The sequence below is a fragment of the Stenella coeruleoalba genome (genome assembly GCF_951394435.1).
Source record: "Stenella coeruleoalba genome assembly, chromosome: 13".
Classification (NCBI taxonomy): domain Eukaryota; kingdom Metazoa; phylum Chordata; class Mammalia; order Artiodactyla; family Delphinidae; genus Stenella; species Stenella coeruleoalba.
The window spans coordinates 51,293,131-51,310,498 of record NC_137159.1 but is presented as its reverse complement, the minus strand read 5'-3'; the positions used below and the strand labels follow the sequence as shown (position 1 = coordinate 51,310,498).

At 46.5% G+C, this 17,368-nt stretch overlaps 1 pseudogene across 1 annotated transcript in view; it reads right to left on the bottom strand.

The window, feature by feature from the left end:
* The window catches only part of LOC307196039 (archaemetzincin-2-like), a 58,852-nt pseudogene extending 45,027 nt beyond the window's left edge, over window positions 1-13,825 (bottom strand). Inside the window, exons 1-4 of the transcript in view lie at window positions 13,817-13,825; window positions 13,372-13,716; window positions 12,920-13,155; window positions 12,295-12,582 (exon numbers count right to left, since the gene is read on the bottom strand). The product of the transcript in view is annotated as an archaemetzincin-2-like (transcript). The remainder of the gene's footprint in view (window positions 1-12,294; window positions 12,583-12,919; window positions 13,156-13,371; window positions 13,717-13,816) is intronic.
* Between the last annotated feature and the right edge of the window lie 3,543 nt (window positions 13,826-17,368).

The following is a 17,368-nucleotide window of genomic DNA, read 5'->3' as shown; positions in this document are numbered from 1 at the left end:
GCTGGAAGGCCCTCTGGACCCAGCCACACCAGTGCAGTGATGCACTCCAGGAACCATGATGAGATTCGTTAGGGAGATTCTGTAATGGAGAGAGCCTGACCCGGGAGGCCAGGTGTGGTCCCCTGCAAAGGCCAGCAGAGGTGTGGGCCTGAGTCAGTGGACAAGTTTAGTTCTCTGTTGGTATGGGCAGGCCTGCCTTCAACAGCAATCCCCAAGTAGCATTTGTAATAATTTGAGAGAGAAAAGCCTCTAGAGGAAGATAATGGACTTTCCACTGATAAGGGCCAGTGAGAGCTGGGAAGACTAATTCGAAAATCAAAGAGGTATCATTGTATTTGCACCTCGTGCTCATAGAACACATCATGTTTGTTTCAAAAGAGACTGAAATTGGACCTATGAGGGACAGTCTCCATTTACCACAGCCCTGAGTTCAGCATTTCTTGACAAATTGTGATTAATTTTAAACAATCCCAACACAGAAGCCTCTCTTTCCCTCCCTGACCTTCTTCAGGGTGTTGCCTCTGTCCATTATTCTCTCTCCAACTTGCTCAGAACTCCAGGTGGAGTCGATTCAGGAGCAGTCAAGGTTGCAAGCAGGCACGGAATGATCATTCTGGACCAGAATCTGCCATGCCCACCACCCCAAACCATCTAGTTACCTTAGGTCTGTGAGTTTGGGACAGTTAGGGAAGCTCTCATAGGCACCAGACAGCTGTGTTCTAGAAGAGCAAGGCATATCAGACATGTTTACTCTTTAGGAGACAGAAGCCTACTCCGAATGGTAAGTGCATGGTGGTTCCCTATAAGGAGAGAGCTGTCAATCTCACAGGCATCATGGGACTAGAAAGCATGCAGCCAGGAAATCCTCATGGGGCCCGGAACAGGGAAGGTAGGAACCGTCAGGGAGGGGGAAATATCCCCCTCTGCCCCTCATGAGTTCCTGTGGCTGGACTAATAATAAAATCAACACAAGACAGATTAACAGGAGAAAAAGAAACACATTTTAATTCATGTGCACAGAGGTCTCATAGAAATAGGACCTAAGAAGTGGCCGAAGCAGGCAGCTTTTATACTTTTTAGACAAAAAAGACAATAACTTTGTAAGGAGTTGACAGGACAAAGACACGTAGGTTTTGGTGCTTAATTGGTGAAGAATCTAAACAGTTGGGGCTTGGGGTAGTAAATTAAAGTTACAAGGTTCGTTTATCCACGTTGTTGGAAGACAGAGGAAATGAAAGGTGCCCACCGAAATAAGAAGGCATCTTGAGACCGAAAAAACGAGGCAGGCAGCACCACATCCTCAGTGGATCAATTTATTATAGGGTCACTTAGAGGGTGGGGTCGGGTGGATGACAGTACAGAAGCATTCGCAGCTGCACTCCGCACTGCCGAGGGGCCATGGGGACAATTTTATGGTTAAGTTAGGGTATGGGGGTACAGGCTTGGAAACAGGATGTGCATTCCTAAGTCAAGATTTATGAATGGGTAACCAACCTCATGAGTACCGGCAATACATCAGCAAAGGTCTTCATTATTGTTTGGGGACAAAAAGAGCATAGAGGCCACATGGTCCTAATCGTTAAACAGTATCTATTAACTACAAAGCCCTTGGCACAGATAAGTGATTTACTGTACAGTCCTGAGCAGAGTCAGCAGAAGGACAGGACGAGCCATCCAGGCCCCAGATAGCGTCAGTTATGCTAACAGACACACAAGGGCTTCTTGGCCCAATATGTCCTTCTACCTTCAGGTGCAGGGACTGCACCTTTCATATGAGAGAGGTATTTCCTACTTCCAGGGAGACAGAGAGGAGGGTTAGTGTTTTTTGTTTTTCCTTCTTTTTTTGGCTGTGTTGGGTCTTCATTACTGTGTATGGGCTTTCCCTAGTTGTGGCCAGCAGGGCCTACTCCTCACTGCGGTGCGCAGGCTTCTCATTGCAGTGGCTTCTTTTTGTTGCGGAGCACAGGCTCTAGGTGCGCGGGCTTCAGTAGTTGTGGCACGTGGGCTCAGTAGTTGTGGCTTGTGGGCTCTAGAGCGCAGGCTCAGTAGTTGTGGCACACGGGCTTAGTTGCTCTGCGGCATGTGGGATCTTCCCGGACCAGGGCTCGAACCCGTGTTCCCTGCATTGGCAGGCGGATTCTTAACCACTGTGCCACCAGGGAAGTCCCTGTTCTTCTTGTATCGGCTGTTTCTTAAACAACTTTAATGCAGAATAATCAATATGCCACTGAGGCATATTTTGGGGTGGCCTGCCCTGGGCCCCAGTAGAACCAAAGCTTTCCCTGTCATCTCCCAGGGAGCCACGGGGACTGGAAGAGCCTGCAGCATCCTCCTGCTCTCAGCTTCCCCATGGTTTCTCGGCCCCTCAGTGACCTCACATTGTACGTGACTTTGACTTAACCATAGACTGTGAAGGGGAAAATTCCAAGGAAGAGGCATGTGCTGGGTGATCACCTTGAACTCTTCCTTCTGCAGTGGGAGCCCTTTATCCACAGGCAGATTCTCTGTCTAGGGCAGGTAATCTGGATCAGGTCCTATGCCTGCTCCAGGCTGGCCATCTCTGATGTGTATTTTGAGGGCATTGGGAAACTCACAGATTTTCCACCTCCCTGCTCCAGAAATACTACTATCAGAGCCTCTTTTGTGTTAAGCCGTCTCCAGGCAAGGCCTCGGTGCTGGGGAGGAGGAGGGATAGAAGACAGGACTCAGGCCCAGCTCCCTAGGTACCTATTCCCTGAAGAACTGTAATAAAAGGCAGTTTGTGATAAGTCACAGAAGAGAATCTCACGCTACAAATGTGTTTGTGTAGGGAGGTGAGTTGACAGATGTTCAGGCTGGGGTGAGCGCCATCTGAACTGTAGTCTAAGAGCTGTGACCACTGGGCTGGGAAGGTCAGATAAGTCGAGTTCCTGGAAGAAGTTGAACTAGAGCTCGCAGGTCCATGATGGGGCAGACTTGAGTATGCTTAGGAAGAAAGGGGGCCACTGAAGAGGGGAAATAATCCCAAAGGTGTTTGTTTTTGTTTTTGCGGTACGCGGGCCTCCCACTCCTGTGGCCTCTCCCGTTGCGGAGCACAGGCTCCGGACGCGCAGGCTCAGCGGCCATGGCTCACGGGCCCAGCTGCTCCGCGGCATGTGGGATCTTCCAGACCGGGGCACGAACCCGTGTCCCCTGCATCGGCAGGCGGACTCTCAACCACTGCGCCACCAGGGAAGCCCCCCAAAGGTGTTTAAGACCCAGCTTCAAAACTTCGAGTCTTCCCAGTGACTCAAAATAAGATTTAAAGAATTAAAAACAAGATACATTCAACTATAAAATGAACATGTACCAAAGATTTTATTGAACTCTTTAATTAATGAGGGAAGAAGTAAGATGGTAAGGCTGATTAAAAGAACATTGCAGGGGTCTGGGTGAGTGAGTTAGAGAGAGGAGGGGGAAATAGGTGTAAAGGGGCAAGATGAGGGATTCTTATGGTGATGGAATTGTTCTGCATCTTGACCATGTCAGCATCAGTATCCTGATTTGTGACAGGGTTCTGTAGTTTTGCAAGAAGAAGAGAGAAAATTTTTCCTCTCTCCCTCTTAGGTTCAATCCTTGGGGCCTGTGAGTTAAACTAACAAACGACAGATTAGGAAGAAAAAAGACATGTTTATTCATGTATGTATGTGGGAGTTCACAGAAAAATGTGACTCAAAGTGGCAGTTAGAATTTGGGGCTTATGTACCATCTTAATAGGCAAGAGTATGGGGAGAAAGGGTACTGATGGGAAAATAAATGACTTTTAGGAAAGATAAATAGGCCCTCAAGAGAATAGATGGGAGATATGATAGTTTTGTGACAATGTGTGTTTAGGTGATTTCTTATCCTGGTGATATCTGGTGATAGGAACCAATCTTCCCTGGTCATAAAACTTACAGAGGAGGGGATTTACGACAATTGAATTCTTTTGAGGGACTCGGCTTTTAGGCAAATAAGGGGAGTTCAGAGGGAAAAAAAACCTCTTCACAGTGATATATTCTGGATCCCTTCACAGACATCCTCTTGAACCTGTTTACAGTTAAATATAGTCAGCCCTCTGTATCTGAGTGTTCCACATCCGCAGATTCAACAAACCACAGACCAAAATATTTGGAAAAAAAATTCCAGAAAGTTCCAAAAGGCAAGACTCGAATTTGCCACTCACTGGCAGCTATTTCCATAGCATTTACATTGTACTAGGTATTATAAGTAATCTGGAGATGATTTAAAGAATATGGGAGGATATGCGTAAGTTATATGCAAATACTACACCATTTTATATAAAGAAATTGAGCATCTGAGGATTTTCGTATCCTTGGGGGTCCTGGAACCAGTCTCCCACCAATACAGAGGGACGACTGTATCTACACCCAGTATATACACACACACTTGGATTCCCTGTAATTCCAGCCTCCAGGACTGCCCACCTCCTCTCTTTGCCTAGTTATTATACGGCTACCCCTGGCCACAAAGGTGTCCAACACTCCCCTCCCACCTCCATTCACCCAACCCCTGGGTTCTCACCCTATTATCTTCACTCACAGGTAACCCTCCTCATTTGAGGTTTATCTTGAGGGGGGGCTGGAGACCAGTAGTCCTTCTCACCAAAGACACCTTGGGTGCTCAAGAAAGAAAAACAAACATTTTCGTCTTCACTTTGTCTCTCAAAAAGAAGGTAACACCAAGCCAGCAAGATATCATGCATTGCTCAGCTTCCACAGGGAAGATCATCTACACAAAAATCATTCCCTCATTCTGCCCCCTCCCTCCCACCCTCCCCCCTCCACGTTGTTTTCAGGAAAACCCAATGAGCTCTCTGTCTTGCCCCACAGGACCCTGGCATCCTCTTCCCTTCTTCCCAGACTTGCCCATGCACGGTTGACTCTACCAGACATCCATGTCCATGCCGGCACCTTAGCCTCTGGGGCAGAGCAACAAAGGGCTAGTCTTGAAATCGAAGAGAATCTGTTAGAGATACAATGTGTGCAGTAACCACTGCCTCTATTTTCATTAGAACACTCTTAATCAGGAGTGAGGACGCTGTCCCTGTGGACAGCTTTTCTGAATAAGCATACCGTCTCCATCTTGTTTCTGAGATTAAAACTGCCTTTTTATTGGAAAAAGGGTGATTCCAGGAAAGGCTTTCTTCCTCCAGCACCACTGATACCCAAAAGGTCCCAGTTACCCCACATCTGACTCCCCTAGACTTTGGAAGGAGGAGAGGGCTCAAGGGAAGGAAAAGTGGACAGTTGGGCGGGGGGGAATATGATAGGTCACATGGTATGAACTAAGTATAGTAACTGCGGGAAACTTAGCGAGGCCTGTGTGTTAGGATTCTTCTCAGCAACGCTTTGTCTTTGGTGATAAGGATGCTCCTTTACTGCAGTACAGGGAGTGCACCCTCACCTGAGTGTTTATGATCTGTTTCAGGGCAGAAGGGTGCTTGCGCTATTTCCTTCAACTCCTTCAGCTTAAAATATCCAACGTGCCAGGGTGTCATATTTTAGGATAGCATGTCCTGTTCTGTTTTTGTTTTCTCATTAAACTTTGTTTTGATGGACTCAAAATTCTGTGACAGATTTTTGGTCAAGTTATTTCCATTAAAAAGTACTGATATTAAAACTAATAACTTAAAACTGCAACACACACCCCCCAGAAAAATGACCCACAAAACATTCTCCTTTCCTTCTGAAGTTTCTAGAAAACACTGTTATCATAACCAGTCTTTTACTATTAAACTTTAATGGCAATTGAGACAAACACTTTTGAGACCTTTCTTCCACCACTGATTAAGCCTGGGACAGCAGGTTTGGGGATAGTATTAATTTAGCCTTCTGAGCTTTCTGGGCAGGCTTGGGGATAGGTTCAGAGGGGGACACATATGAAACTTATCAATTTGAACACTTTAAACAGATGCAGATTATTGTATGTCAGTTTTACCTGAGCAGAGCTCAGGTAAAAAAGGGAGGTTTGTTGTTTTTTTTTAATAAAAAGAAGGGTGTTTGTGGGGGAATTCCCTGGCAGTCCAGTCGTTAGGACTCTGTGCTTCCAGGGGAGCTAAGATCCTGCATGCTGCGTGGGCACAGCCAAAACAAAAGGGCGGGCAGGTTGCGTTCATTAGCCACCCTCACAGGAGCCAACCACTTTGATTATACCCTTTTAAATATTGTTCCTCAACCCCCATTATAGCTTTCTTACCTTTTGTGTTAAATATTTTTACTTTTATGAATATAGTAGACGGTATACATTTTCTCTTTCCATTTTTATTTGACATAATAAAATTTGCCAAATTTACTGAGAAAGTATAATTTTCTTTTTTTAAAGAATAAATTTATTTATATATTTTTGGCTGCATTGGGTCTTTGTTGCTGCACGCAGGCTTGTTGCGGTGCGCAGGCTTCTCATTGCGGTGGCTTCTCTTGTTGCGGAGCACAGGCTCTAAGTGTGCGGGCTTCAGTAGTTGTGGCGCTCGGGCTCAGTAGTTGTGGCTTATGGGCTCTAGAGCACAGGCTCAGTAGTTGTGGCACACGGGCTTAGTTGCTCCGCGGCATGTGGGATCTTCCCAGACCAGGGATCGAACCCGTGTCCCCTGCATTGGCAGGCAGATTCTTTTATTATTATTATTATTTTTTTTTTTTTTTGCGATACGCGGGCCTCTCACTGTTGTGGCCTCTCCCGTTGCGGAGCACAGGCTCCGGACGCGCAGGCTCAGCGGCCATGGCTCACGGGCCCAGCCGCTCCGCGGCATGTGGGATCTTCCCGGACCGGGGCACGAACCCACGTCCCCTGCATCGGCAGGCGGACTCTCAACCACTGCGCCACCAGGAAAGCCCCAGCTGAGTGTTTTCAAGAAGCTGCTTTCTAGTCTTCATCTTGAGCTGAAATCTCCAGCCCGACTTTATCGTTCTAAGCTCATACTGGCTTGGACCCCAGTTTAAGGGATTTACTGGCAAAATTCTAGAGAAATGGGATCCCAGAGGCTGGGGATGGGATAAGATTTTGGGAGTTAGTGGGGAAAAGGGTCCAGAAAGAAAGGTGGGATTTGGGGCATTGTAATTCTGTAGAGGTCCAGACTAAAAGTCCAAGACTGCTTAATCAAGATCCTTAGGAGGTCAGGGGAAATGTTTTACTGAAGCAGAAGCATGGAGCTTTCAAAGCAACCAGTTGGGCTTAGGGAATTTAAAAGTAAAGCATTTCATTTGTCCTTCCTAGATAACTGAGGCTAGGGAATAAAAAGTCATAGCACCCCTTCCCCTGCCTTCAAGATTTTATAGATCCAGGTGGGTGGTACTAATGGTGTAGTCTCCTGGATCAATATTTCATCCCTCTCAGATGGCACAGCTGCAGGTACCTGGGGCCTTCTGAAGATAATGCTTCCATCCATAAGAGTGGCTCACAGTGGGATTTCAGACACTACATCAGGCCAGTGGTACTGATATTACTGGATAGGACAGCGAATAGCCTACCGCTATTTTTACGCTGTCCAATATTTCAGCCGCTCACCACGTGTCTACTGAGCACGGCTAGTGCTAGCGGCTAGTCCAAAATGGGTTGTGCCCTACATGTAAAATACACATCAGATTTTAAAGACTTACTGAGAAAAAAAAGCTTGTTAAATAGCTCATCAATGTTTTTATATTGATCACATGTTGAAATGATATTTTAGATATATTGAGTTTAAAATGTTATTAAGAATAAACTCCCTTGTTTCTTTTTACTTTTTAAAAAGTGTCTACCAGAAAATTTAAAAATATACCTGTGGCTTGTGTCACATGTCTACTGGACAGTGCTGACCTACTCTGTCATTCGCCTTCCCACACAATTCCAGAGAGGCGGCAACTCCCTAGGCTGTCATCACTCCCACCTCTCTTGACAGGAGTTTGCTTTTGAATGGCAACTCCTTTCTTCTGGTGCTCATTCATGGGATAGATGTCTCTTATCCCCAGGTAGTAGTTACTCTATTCACGGTCCCTGAAATCAGTGAAGCGGGGCCACCGTACAGGACTGGGGAATTAGGAGACTTGCAATTTAGTCCCAGTGTTGCCACTGTTGGGTAGAAGAGTATGCCACCCCAAAATATGCTACTTCGGCATAAAGATTGTTTGAGCTCAAGGCAATTGAGAAGAAGCAGATACAAGAAAAACTCTGCCCTCCCACTGTTTGCCTAAAACCAGGACATAAATCTGTAGAGATGTCCTCCTCCCTTCTCTACTAGGAAGAATGGAAGTTAATCATGGGGGATGACTCTAGACCTTTATCATCCCAGAGGTGGCACCAGAGGAACTGACATGATAAATTTCACTAACTAGCCCTTATCTTCTATTAGTTCCCACATATATTTACCTTCCCCAAATTTGCCATGCCTAGAAATTCAAAAAGTCTTTTTTTCTCTGTCTTGTCACGCCTCTGTAAATTTATTATTCTTTGGTTAAGATGCAACATAAGCCCGGTTCTAGCCACCCCTTTGAGTTACTCATCACTGAGGTTTCTCTCGAGTGATGTGTTAATAAACTGCTCATTTCCTCTTGTGAATCTATCTTTTGTCAGTCTAATTTACAAAGCCGCAGCCAATGAACCTACTAAGATGGGTAGAGGAAGAGGAGAATATTTCCTCCCTGACATCACTGACTTCCTGTGGGACCAGGGCAACTCCCTTAACCTCCCTGGACCCTCCCTTCCTCACTTTCTGAATGACACAGCCTGAGTGAGATCAACACAAAAATCCCTTCCAGGGCTTCCCTGGTGGTGCAGTGGTTGAGAGTCCGCCTGCCGACGGAGGGGACGCGGGTTTGTGCCCCGGTCCGGGAAGATCCCACGTGCCGCGGAGCGGCTGGGCCCGTGAGCCGTGGCCGCTGAGCCTGGGCGTCCGGAGCCTGTGCTCCGCAACGGGAGAGGCCACAACAGTGAGAGGCCCGCGTACCGCAAAAATAGAAAAAAAAAAAAAAAAAATCCCTTCCAGCTCTATCTGCTTGAGGATGTAGGAAGATAAAGGAGCTTTTATTATATTGTTATTGTTATTTGGTGACCTTGTAGCTTTTGTTTAGAAAAGCAACCACAGCAGGTGCGCCAGGCCTGACCCTCTCGCCCTGGTCCAGAATTGTGACTTCTAACCTTGCTGCATTTCATCCAGGAGAAGTATTGATAGTTCCTGCCACCATGTCTTTGTCTACATTATTCCTTCTCTATCAACATTAATTCACCCAGCTTATATTGAGTGCCTCCTATGTGCCAGGTACTGGGACACAAAGATGAGGACACTCGGGTCTGCTTGAGCACTCATCTTTCCATGGGATGTGACCCATTCATCCACAGACAACTGTAATCCAAAGTGGATAATTTAGTGAGTGATCTGCGCTTGGGTAATAGGGCAGAGAAACAAAGCATGGGCTCGGGGGTGGGAAAGTTTCCTGGAGGAAGGACCGCCTGTGCTGGGTCTTGTGGGGTAGGTGGGAATCTGCCAGCTGAAGCGATGTGGGAGAAAGAAGGCATTCCAGGCGGTGGTAACAGCTTGAGCAAACACAGAGAAGCAAGGCGCAGCTTGGCGTGGGATGGAATTACAAATCGGCTAGTCGTTGGAGCTTAAAACTCAGTAGTGGGAGAGGAAGCTGGAGAGGTGGGTGGGAGGCTGCACCCCAGGGCTGCACTAAGAATTCCTTAGGGCATCTAGGTCCCTTTCCTCTTCATTTTCTTGGCTTCCTCCCTTCCGTTTTCCTGGTTTAGGAAAGGTGCTAATTCCTCTTTGGAGCCTCTTTTGGACTCCAGCTTCTGTCCTCCTGCCAAATCCCACCCATACCCCCCTAATGTCATCAGGGGTGATTCACCTGTAGGTTCTGGAATGCTGGCCGCTTCCAAAATGAGCCAGGAAATGAGTTCTGAGTGGCTGGGAACAGTCCCCTGCTTTGAGATTTGGAGCAGGGGGCAACCATGCTGTTCTGGTAGCTCCATTCACCGTTGCTTCCTTTGGACTTGTAAGTTATTCTAGCAAACCCCAGCTGCTCTGCAGTGAAATGTTCCAAATAATTAGTATTTTTGCAGGAATTACCTTTTTAAAATATATGTGCCTTAAAAGATTGGTTACCGTGCAAGTGTTTTTGACTGCCTTTTGTAGCCCACTTTCTCCCCCAGTAGGACCCATGTATAATTTTAGGTAAAAGTAGAAAGGAAATTATGATTCTATAATCATAGTCTAGTTTTAGCAATACAGCTCCTTCAGAGAATCTCAACCTCTCTGAAGCCCTCCTGGGCGCAAAGAGCTCAGACATTGAATTCCGGCAGGATTTGGGCAGAATCCTCACAGAATCTGGCAGGTGACTGTCTCAGGCCTGAGACATGTTCCACTGCTTGGAAAAGTGGAGCTGTGGACAGATCTGCTGATGTTGAAAGTGTAAGACAGGGGGGGTGCAACTACCATAATCACTCAGACGTTATTAGTCCACGATTATTCCATTTTCTGTGCCGGCTGCCAAGGCCTCAATATGTCCAGAAACCACAAAACCATCAATATTCACAGAAACAGGTTGGTGGCCCCCACCCCCCTCGGTGGTTTCCCATGATGGCAAAGGAAATGACCTGACAGTCATTCTCAATGACCATAGATTGACCTTCAGTTTCCTTGTTATATTATCATTATTATTTCCTTTGCTTAAGAGAAGGGAAAAGCACCTATTACGTACAGTGGGTCCTCAGTATTTGTGGGTTCCACATCCATGGAGCCAACCAACTGGGGACCAAAAATATTCAAGGAAAAAAAATTCCAGAAAGCTCCAAAAAGCAAAACTTGAATTTGCTGTGTGCCAGCAGCTATTCACTTAACATTTATATTGTATTAGGTATTCTAAGTAATCAAGAGATGATTTGAAGTATAAGGGAGGGTCTGGGTTAAGTCCTGTAGGGGAGGAAAATAACTTTTTCTCTACCCTCCTAGGTTCTATAGCTAAAGCCCTGGAAATCAAACTGACAAAAGACAATTTAACAAGAGAAAAACAGAGTTTAGTAATGCATGCAGCATGAATATACATGGGAGAAACTCAGTGATGAGTAACTCAAAGGGATGGTTAGAACTTGGTTAGAACTTTGAATTCCCTGGTGGTCCAGTGGTTAGGACTCAGTGCTTTCACTGCTAGGGCCTGGGTTCGATCCCTGGTCAGGGAACTAAGATCCTACAAGCTCCATGGCAGGACCGAAAAGAAAGGAAAAAACAAAAAAGAACTTGGAGCTTATCTGGCATCTTAACAAAGAACAACAAATCTGTAGAGAAGGGATAAGACGAAAGAAAAGGCGTTTAGGCTTTTCAGGGCGGCAAACTGTGGGAAGGTAAATATATCAGAGGAAACTAACAGAAGACGAGTGTATTTTATTTAGTAAGGTTTGGTTTCGTAGATTCCTCTTGATGCCGTGTCTGGCCTGAGTCTAGAGTTGTCTCTGGTGATTGAGTCCAATATGGGTCCTCCTCTTCCTGGCATGGAAGAGGGAGACAACTTTACAAATGAAAATTAATATCCTGCTTTTAGCCCGGTGGGGGAAGGCAGATGGCTTTTTTTTCTGCATCTGCTGCTTTATAATTGCCTCCAGCACAAAATGATCCTTATGCCAAAGTGGCATGTTTTGGGTGGCGTATTCTGGTCCCCTTCATTGCTGACTCCGCCAGCTAAGTGACCTTCATCAGTTTACCCAGCCTCTCGAAGCCTCAAAGAGGCTTATAAAATGTGTTCAATAAGAGAGTATTTTCTTCTTCACAGAGCTGTGATGAGGATTAAATGGAATATAGCACATAAACTCTTTTTTTAATGTGCAAGTATTTATTTTAAGTAGTCCTAATTGAAGGTTCTTATTTTGGGAGAACAGCAAGGCATTTTATTCACTTTTTCCATTCTTTTTTTTTTCTTTTTTTATGAAGTATACAGCAAAGTATTCAGTTGTGTGTGTGTGTGTGTGTGTGTGTGTGTGTATATATATTCTTTTTCAGATTCTTTTCCATTATAGCTTATCACAAGAACACTCTTTCCATTCTTTAAAGGCTTCCACTGGTTTTGGCAAATTCACATTTTTTTTTGGCTGCATTGCTCAGCTTGGAGGATCTTAGTTCCCTGATGAGGGACTGAACCCTGGGCCCTCAGCTGTGGAGTCCTAACCACTGGACCGCCAGGGAATTCCCAGCAAATTCCCATTATCCTCATGACTAAGTTTCAGAGTAATTCCTGGTGTGTCAGCAGATTCATCATCAATCCACTTTGTATCTTTCTGTATTATTGAAGCAAATAGCACTCTGCAACTTGCATAAACAGGGCAAAGGTTGAGGAGGCTCTGGCCAGCTTCTTCCAAGTGGTTGGAGCCTTGCATTAGGCTGGTCAAAGTCCAAATATGTGTCCAGTCTCATGGGTTAAAGTCTTATAGGACTGAAGCCACAAAATGCCACTTCAGAAGTGTAATAGTTATCAAAAACCGAAAAGCCACTTGGAAGATATTTTCTGTAGCGCTTCTTCACTTTGCCTTCGCAGAGTGAGATATAAAATCACTGCCACACCTGGCAAAGCTGAATATCCCCACACCATCTGTCAAAGAGGCCTGTCCAGGGGCTTCCCTGGTGGCGCAGTGGTTAAGAATCCGCCTGCCAAGGCAGGAGACACGAGTCCGAGCCCTGGTCTGGAAAGTTCCCACATGCTGCGAAGCAGCTAGGCCTGCGAGCCACAACTACTGAGCCCACGCATCACAACTACCGAAGCCCGCATGCCTAGAGCCCATGCTTCACAACAAGAGAAGCCACCGCAATGAGAAACCCGCGCACCGCAATGAAGAGTAGCCCCCGCTGGCCACAACTAGAGAAAGCCCATGCACAGCAACAAAGACCCAACACAACCAAAAATAAAATAAAATAAATACATTTAAAAGAAAAAAAAGCAGCCTGTCCAAAGACAAAATTCCAGGAGTCTCTTGGGTAAAAATCAATCAATTGTTACCTCCACAGCACAGAAGGCATCTTCAGGTCCCTTCTCTTTTAAGAACTTCAGGATGTGTCCTGCATGACTTGTAGGTTTTGTGTGTTCTTATTGACTCTAAAGGAACACTTCATTTCAGAGATAGGAACTGGTTCTAGGAGCTTTACTGTCAAGCCGTAGAAAAATGCTTTACTGGGCTTCCCTGGTGGTGCAGTGGTTGAAAGTCCGCCTGCCGACGCAGGGGACACGGGTTCGTGCCCCGGTCAGGGAAGATCCCACATGCCGCAGAGTGGCTGGGCCCGTGAGCCATGGCCGCTGAGCCTGTGCGTCCAGAGCCTGTGCTCCTCAGCGGGAGAGGCCACGGCAGTGAGAGGCCCACGTACCGCAAAAAAAAAAAAAAAAAAGAAAAATGCTTTACAGTAGCCCTTGAGCTATTTAATATATTCTTCACTGATAATTCCGGTGTTTCCTAGAGATCCAATGCACTGTAAATAAATACTGCATTTCTCAGGAGATGGTATCTTTCTGTAAGGGTCACTGGAAAAACTCTTGAAAGTCTTGGGGAGCCTCAGGATGGGAGGTGATCCAATCTGATTGCAAATGCAAAGTAATGGGTCCAAAGAGATCACTGTCTGGCGAGAAGTCTTCTTGCATCAAATGCTGTTACACCAGCATCTAACTTCTACTACTGTGACACAAGTGCTGGGTTCTTTGAGATGAGAGCTGTTTTTAGTGTCTGTTCAGAGTGCTGTACTGTTTGCCTCTTTAGGGAGGAAGGCTCACACTGAAGTTTTTACCTTTCAAGGACAGGCATGTCTGGGCCTGGTTGGAAAACAATTGTGTGGGGTGTCTTCACCTCTCACCCTCGGCATCAACCACAGCCTGTCTCCCGTGGCAGCCCCCGAGCCTGTGCACATAAACTCTTAGAACAGAGCCTAACATAGTTTGTTATTCTGAGGGGAAGGATGGTGCAGAAGGTAAGAGCATGGACTTTGGAGCCATGTTGCCTGGCCTTGAATCTCAGCTCTGTCACTGTGTGATCTTGGGTATATTACTTAACCTCTCTGGTCCTCAGTTTCTTCACTTATAAAGTAGAAAGTATACTTCATAGGGTGTTAAGTTATTTTTAAAAATGAATGTATGTAAAGCACTTCAAACGGGACCAGGAGTACAGGACACTTTGTGTAAGTTTTAGCCACTCGCGTTATCCTGGGCTCAGGGAAGGGAAAGTAAGCCAGCAGCAGTGACAGGTTGACAGATCTTCTCTGGCTGAAATCAGTGGTTAGGATGAAGCCCCCTGCTGTGAGTCAGGATCCCTAAATGTATTCCCACCCACTGTGCAGGATGACCTTGAGCCGTCCCTCTATCTCCCTGGTCTCGTTTCCCCTTCTGTAAAGTGTGACGGCTGGATGTGGAGGTCTCAGAGGTGCGGCCCTCGCATTCAGTGAGTGGGACAGTAGCAGAGGCATGGACTAAAATGACAAAGCAGACATCCAGGGTGATCTCTTGGAGCACCTGAAAGGTGGACCAGTGAGCAGGAATACTGCTGGCCTGGGGGCAGCCACCCATTCACACTGCAGGGGAAGGTTGGGTGCTCAGGTGAGGGACCTAATTTCTGCTTGGATTGGAAGAAATGAGAAACCGCCTCCTCTCCCATCACCTGCCCACCCCAAACTCCTTGCCAGCATGCAGCAGTGTGGCACCGACCACTTCTTCTTGATCTAACACTCTAGGTTACTGCAGAAGTATAAAATATTCATGCTGAGAAAGGCCTGGGAAGCTTCAGGAAATGCTTCCCAAGGTTTATCTGTGCCAGGGGCTGGAATTCAGGGAGAAAATGAACTGCCTCTCCCTCCTGGGAGCGATGCTGGGAGGAGCAGGACACGGCTCTCAGAGGACTTGATGCCTCCAGAGGGCAGTGATCGGTGGTTCTCCAAAGGAGGGGCTTGGGGAAACCCGGCGGAGGGTCACAGAGAGAGGCTGTGGCCCCTGGGAGAGGGGTCTTCTGAGCCCACATATCCATGCTGACCCCGAGGATCCAGGAGATGAGAGGGAGGTCTCGGCTGCCTCTGAAGGGATTAACCTGCCAGCTGAACGAGGAGGAGGCGAGGATTAAGGGTCGGGGCTCACCAGCTTTCTTTGCTGGTGACCCCTCTGGGGACGGGTCTTGGGCCAGGCCTTCCTAGGAGCAACCCTGTGGAATGGAATCTAGTTCATGACTTTTACAACACGCCAAGGACAGGGCCAGGTGCTGGATATAAAACGCAAACGAAAATGCAGCCCCTGCCCTTTCCTCCGTTGAAAACATGGACCCAGACTATTGAAATACAGATTAGCTCAGTGGTGAAAGACAAACCACACCAAACTAAAACATCCAGCTAGGGAGGAACATCCACGTGGAGGAACGCCAAGCAACTGTTGGAAAACGAGGCACTCCCTCATTTACTCATCTGCAGAGATGTACAAGGACCATGAAGTGGAAAAAGCACTGGACACAACAGTTTGTAGAGCAGAGTCCCATCATGTAAAACCAAAAAAATATGCATGTGGTGTGTGTGTGTGTGTGTGTGTGTGCGCACATGCACATACTTGCCTATGCATACAATATTTCTTGGAAAAATACTCAAGAAAATTCAAATGTCTATCTCTGGGATGGCATTAGGCTGGTGAGGGAAGAGGAGGAGTATTACTTTTCACTTGTACCCTTTTTCATTGCTTGGATATTTTAATTATATACATCTTATCTTAGTCTGTTTGAGCTGCGATAAGAGAACACCCTAGACTGGATGGCTTATAAACAACAGAAATTTATTTCCCACCATTCTGGAGGCCGGAAGTCCAAGATGAAGGCACCAGCAGATTTGGCGTCTGCTGAAAGCCTGCTTCCTGGTTCATAAATGACTGTCTTCTCGGTGTGCCTTCACACGGCAGAAGGGGGAAGGCGGCCCCCTGTGATCTCTTTTATTAAGGGCACTAATCCCATTCATGAAGGCTCCACCCTCATGACATAATTACCTCCTAAAGACCCCACCTCCTGATGCCATCACACTGGAGGTTAGGATTTCTACATGGGAATTTTGAGGGGACACATTCAGTCTATAACACATGTATTACTTTAATAATTTTAAAATAGTTTAAAAAGTTAAAGGAATGTAAAATACAATCACAGAAATATACAGAGAGCACATTTTGGGGGTGCAGAAGTGGGATGTAGAGGAAGTACGAAGCTTTAGAAGAATTTTTCTATGAAATTGAAGGGGTTGGGTGAGAGCTTAAGGTGATGTTGAAGAGGTCGGGCAGGCAATGAAGTTTTAAGAAGTCAGGGGAGGGGAGATGGAATAGGTAACCAACCCATCAAGTAAAAGAATTCTTGAAGGCCCCTAAAGCCACAACTGAATGAGGGCAGCAGATATTTGTAGAAGCATCAATATGCTGGGTTACAGTTAGAGTCATAGGTAAGGACCTGGAATGCTAGGGCTTTTCCCTTTAATCCTTACAACAGCCCTTAGAGATAGGTAGCACTTTTTTTTTTTTTTTTAACAGATGAGAAAACTGAGGCACAGATGAGTAATTTGCTGGTGGGAGGTAAAACTGAGTACCCCACTCAAATATGACTTCAAAACACGTGCTTTTCCCAAAAAGCTCTACAGAGATGCATTGGAACCCTTCCTCTGACCATGTATATGCACAAATCCCCAATAAACAGTGACCTGGCCTCTGCTTCACCACCAGTACTACATGTTCAGGCAGAGTAACTATAAAGGAAGAAACGTTGGGTAGCACTCTAAAGAATACCCTAAGGCCGAGGGAGAAGGACCAAGGAAGAAACAACTTAGGAGGGAGATCTCTTCCCAAGAGAGAGATCCAGACCTAATTTCAACCCACTCAACGGTAGAAAAGTTCTCTGGGTTGCCCAGGTCAGAGCTGGTCTACAGTTGGTGGGAAAGTAGAAGACACTTGCTTCCAGGGTAGAAGTGGGCCAAAGTTTGATGGGTGGGGATGCAGAGGGAGTCAAGGCATCAGGAGCCAACTTAGCAGCAGGGCAGTGTGAGGCCTGGGTTGTATGGTGTCCATGTCAAGAGGGCCATGGGAAGCAACCACCTGGGGTACAGGGCTGAGGCTAGTAGGTGGGTGCACAAGGGAGTTGGGGTGCTGGGAGCCAGTTGCTGGTAGGGTGGCCTCAGGCCTGGGATTCATGTTGTCCACATCAGGAAGACTGTAGCGAGGAGTTACTTGGCTGGGGCCAGTCCTGCAAGCTTGCCGAGGAACTGTGTGCTTTGGACGTGAGGTTGGCAGACATGCAACAAGAGCAAACAAACAAAAACAGAAGCACTGGAACTAGGAGAAAACTCCCTCCTCCTGCAAAGTCCCTCCAGCTTCCTCTACTGGAGGAATTGATTTTTGACAAAGGATCC